A 5,666-nucleotide genomic window follows, 5' to 3' on the forward strand; every position below is an offset into this window, starting at 1 on the left:
ACCAAATGACATAAACCAAAGTCTGTCACTCTGGTGATATCTGTCATCAAATATTACCTGAGTGATAAACCCCCTGTGCTTAATCATGAACTTCAGCCTGTACTTCCTGACAGCAAAAGATCATGAGGATAGGGCTTTTGGTATGATAACAGTGTACATGAAAATATTACATTTCTTATGATTTCATTATAAATATTAAAACAGTGCTAAAATCATGCAAAAATATTCTTTTCATGCTACAGATATGTGGGGCTGATTTAGAGCAGGGGACAGTGACTGAAAAATGTTAAAAGATCTGAATTATTGGTACTTCTCAGTTAATGAATTATCACTGAATTGGTCAGTTCAGATGTGCACTATGTGGAAGTGTCTTGCATTGTTTCTAGAGAAATACATAAATATTTCTTGAAAGAGGAAACATGGTTTTGAAAGTGGAAACCAAATCTGAGACTCGTTGACTTCAGTCTTTAGTTTATCTGTCGTCTTTGCCCATTTATGGAGTGCCTGAACCAGAATTCATACCAAATTTGTCTTTCGCTCTATCATGATCTGAATCCCCTACAGTGAAAGCAAGAGGAGTTCTGCGTGTATTTCCGATTGCTGCAAAAAAAAAAAAAAAAAAAAAGACAGGATGATTTATGCTTTGTTTTATCGCTTTGTTTGTTTGGTCAATTGATTTTGAAATTCTGTAGGTTAAAACTGTGGATGCTGCAATATCAATAATGGGAAAGAGAATTTGTGTGTGTGTGGCTGTGTGTGTGTGTGTGTGCGTCAGAGGTGGACAAAGTACACAACCCCATTACTTGAGTCAAAGTACAGATACTCCCGGTCAAATATTTCTCCAACACAAGTAAAAGTTGTTCAGTTCAATTTTTACTTGAGTTAAAGTACTGGAGTACTTGCTTTTAAAAATACTTAAGTATTCAAAAGTACATTTTCTTTTTAATGTCATCGCATTGTGGTATTGTTGCAACAATGCATCTACAGAGTCTAGTGACTCTGAAACAACCTACTGAATGCACTAACTTGCTTGTAGAACCTGTAGAATAAAAAGCTTGTGGAATATGCTACAAAACCTATAGAAACACAATTGAATCGAATGCTTCCTCTATAAAAAAAAAAAAAACAGTGTATAGCTTCAGTTAAACAGGCCCTAGGTTAATTCAGATTGGCCTTAAAAGGATAAACACATCATAATGTTGTAGGCTAGGTTAATTTTACTTCTACGACATGGCATTGCCTGAAATGTGAAACAGCTGGATGACCCTCTCACCGCTTGATTCCCGCCCGCCTCGTCTTATTGGGTCCTACGTGAATCCACTGACATCGCGTGACCTTAATAATAGTACTGTGTTTATCTGACAAAATTAAAACATATATTTCTGAAAGGACTTTTGTCAGTAACGTTAATTCGGCATTTTCGCTAGCTAACTATTAGTATGCGTCAGCAGTGGATTCACACAGGACCCGGTGTTACGCCCCAAATGGTTTTCAAGCCAACTGGTTTCCGTACGTGTTCACACACTGTGTTAACAGTAGCAGTTGTGGTCTGCCTCTGTCACCGGATACGTCATACATTCACAAACATATTAATCGCGATTTTCTAGTCACATCTCATATCTACCGCGGCAAATGATTATAAGTGTTAGGCGAACGCATACGGGAAGCAATTAGCTTGGAAACCAGTTGATTTAAAAAATCTCAGACATGGACGTAAAGATAAAGGTTCCTCACCTAGCAAGGCCATATCTTATCATCTTTATCTACCGTTGTAGTATCCATCAGTAAGACCGCCAAGTTCAGTTGTTAAAAAAATTGCCCCTGTGATGAACACAATATGGCCTATCGCATTTTAGAAAAGAAAATTTGTCCGCTGACTTCAAAGCTGTGCGTTAAAGTAACGAGTAACGAAAACCATCATAGGAATGTAGTGGAGTGAAAAGTACAATATTTGTATTTCAAATGTAGTGGAGTAAAAGTCATAAGTTTCCAAAAAAAAATAACACTCAAGTAAAGTACAGATACTCAAAAAATGTACTTAAGTACAGTACTCAAGTAAATGTACTTCGTTTCATGTCCACCCCTGGTGTGCGTGCGTGTGTTGAACAAACGAACAAATTGAACAAACGGGGATAATAAACTGCTATTTGTGAAAATTTCCCAAAAGCCACAACTCACCTGAGATACGGGACCAGGCACGGGGCACTATCGTCCGTTGTCCTACTGCAAAACTGGTCATACTGTTCTTTTTTCCCCCTTTATTTTGGTTGCTGCGTTTGGTGGATTATATTTTTTGCTCCTTCTGTTGGATCTCTGGGACAGCTTTTGATGGATTTCTGTTCGCCCTTTTTGCGTATTTTTGTTTGATTACTTTTCGATCGGAGTGACTTTCCCTCTGCGTCCGGAACGAGAAGTGAACGGCTTGAACTGTGTGTTTGAATGGGAAGGTTTCATGTATGTTTGTGTTTGATTGTGTGTATTGAAAATATACTTTAAAACACGGTATCGTCTGTGCTTTACCCTTGTTTTATTTGCCAATTTGAATAGACGCAATAGAAAAGATTTTTTTTCCAGGATAAAGTCAAAGAACGTAAACTTTATCTGTGAGTCTGCACTGAGGAGACGTGTTGTCTGTTTATAAAGACGTACACACATGACTCTCAACATACACTTATGAACACACGTTAAACAAAGCGTCAAGCTGTAGGGACCTTCATGGGAAACTTCAGGTTTGATCTGTTAAATCAGACATGGCAGGCGGTTGTGGCATGTACTAAATCTACCAACCGCCAGAACTTTTTTCTTAGAGAAAGACTATATATATATACATACACACACATACATACATACATACATACATACGTATGATAGCAATAACAAATTAGTTTCTTAGTCAAATAGTACTAATCATATTGTTATCCCCAGACTTTGGCCTCCTGTCATGCAGAGATCTGAGAGTTTTAGGCTGGGGCACAGTATCTTTGGCGACCCTGGGACTGCCCCCCTCTGAACAGGAAATCCATGTTGTCCTTCTCGGAATCTGTCATTGCTCCTTTATCTGAATAGATAGTACAAGAACAAGGTTATGAGTCTGTGAAACCTATAGTATAACTTTCACCTGTTTCGTGAAACCCTTAGTATTACTTCAGATGCTCCACGTTCCTCAATTTGATGCAGGCAGCAGGCCGCTCTTCTGATACTTTCCCCTCTAAAATAACACATAGCCTAAAATTACGACTTTATTCTTGTAATATTATGACTTTTTTCTTGTAAAACTATGACTTTATTCTCGCGGCAATTTCCACCAAGTCCATGTGGTTTTTTCTTCGATATAGACACAGTTTCTTGCACATTCTTTTCTAAGTCCTGATATTTATGATAGTGTGGTGCTGATGTACCAAAAGAATTTCATTATCTGTGAAAACTATACTAAAGTATAACTTCACATGCTCCATGTATATTAGCCCACATTAGCTCTGGCAATGTAGTTACTTGCTCAGAGATCTTCAACAGGGGGTGCACGGCCCCTTGGGGGTCCTCAGAGTTACTGCAGAGGGTCCACCAAATTATTTAATCCCAAACTTTTCTTTCCTCCAAAAATCAAAATATGTCTGAAAACATACATTAACACAAATACAAAGTGATAGGGTGAGGAGCTCAGACACCCGAGAAGAGCTCGGAGTAGAGCCGCTGCTCCTCCACATTGAAAGGAGCCAGTTGAGGTGGTTTGGGCACCTAGTCAGGATGCCTCTTGGGCACCTCCCTGTAGAGGAGCATGAGTATTTATACCCTCCCACACTCTCACACACAAACTCATTTCACATCCAGCAGCCAACAGGTGAGTTGTGTTTTTTTGCTGGTTTGTTTGTTTCGTAAAATGATTTAGCAGTGTGCATTTCAGCTTATCTGAGTATTATAATGATGGACATCATTTTCAAAGCAATTAAATTTTGTTTATTGCTGTATGTCTGTACATACTATACTTATGTGTATTTGTCCCTTTAATGACAGATCTTGGAGTAGCATGCATTGTATTCAGAACAAAAAAAAAAATCTTTTTGAAAGAGGGTGCATGTTTTGAAGGTAATCTGTCTGAGTTCAGGATGTGAGATATCTGTAGTATTGCTCCAAGCAGGGAGTTCCTGAACCAGGGACCAGTCTGTAACGAACTTTACAAGCCATGAACATGTTTTTTCGTTATATCATATTTTGTCTCTTTTTAATGAAAGGAGAAGAAGTGCACAGACTAATACACAAAATCCATGAGGGCTTTGTCTGCAGGGATACACATTACTACTCAAACTGCTATACCTGCAGTAAAAACATTACGGGGGGGTGGGGCGGGGGGGTCTGACCCCCCCCCCCTCAATTAAGATTTTGACCCCCTTCAAAAGAGGTAAAAACAGCAGTTTGGGGAGGTCTAAACATTCATACATCCTAAACATTTATACATCCTATGCTATAAACATTTATACATCCCTGCCGACTGTCATTATGTATTTGTCATTGTATACTTATTTTAGTTACCATGACAATACAATTCTGAAAGCACAGAAAGTTCCTGAAACTACATACCAAGAGATAAGCCAGATAAGAATAATCATCAGTAACAGCAAAGTATGCGGAAAGAGAGTACGACCCATAATGAGAGGATATGCTTGCACGTGTTCATTTGTATGAATTGCTGCTGGGGTAATAAACATGATAATAAAGATATTGCTTAACACGAGGACAATAAAACTCTGGCTGGGGGACTTTGAAAGCGTGAAAATTTGTTATGGAGGCAAATCAACTGGCTCAGTGGTCAAATAAAATGGGAAAATCGATGTAAAATGGGTTTTATCATCGGGTGTGAGAAGGATCTTTATAAATCAAGACCTCGTTAGTTTAGAAGAAAGATAGCTTGCAACAATCTCCCAACAAAGAAGAGATCATAAAGTCTGAAAAAGACTTTACAACACACGTGCACAAAAAGAACTTCCAGATTAAACAGATTAAACAGCAAATAATTTGCCAAAGTTTTCTGACTAAAAGCATGTTAACAAAGTCAAAATGTTTGGAATTTCTATGTTATACCCAGATTCTTCAACCTATCTATGCGTTTTGATTTCTGGATCCAGATGATGCTTTTCATTTTGTCTGACTTCCTCTATGAGAGATTCACATGGTGTAGCTTCTCCCTACTTCATTGGTCTTTACAGCTGAGCTGTATCCTGAGCAGGAGATGCTTGTGTGGTCTCTCTCTGGGTTATACCCCAGGAAGATGGGACTTTCTGAATATCTAATTATAAATCACACCTCCTGAAAGGTTGGCCACATTTATCTTTACACATACTCCAATTATTTATCCAACTAGATCAACTGAATCAACCAGGGGTCGTGACAGAGGTTGTGATTGTCTTGTATCTTTGAGCTTGTTGTTCTATTGGCCCAGAAGAGCTGGTCTTGTCCAGTCATCTGACTCGCGTTAGAAATGGAACTCAGCTTGAAGAATTTACAGAATCAGACCTCGAAATGGAAATGCTGCCAAGAAATTTACACGGCGAAGGGGATTCATTCTCCAGCGTTACATCTGTGAAACATTATAAGAAAACAAAGCTTGAGCCGATCTATTGTCCTTTGATTTTGAGATTTCTGCAGCCACAATGGTAACGGTCCAGCCTATG

The sequence above is a fragment of the Chanos chanos genome, chromosome 7, assembly GCF_902362185.1.
Source record: "Chanos chanos chromosome 7, fChaCha1.1, whole genome shotgun sequence".
In the NCBI taxonomy this organism is placed as follows: Eukaryota; Metazoa; Chordata; class Actinopteri; order Gonorynchiformes; family Chanidae; genus Chanos; species Chanos chanos.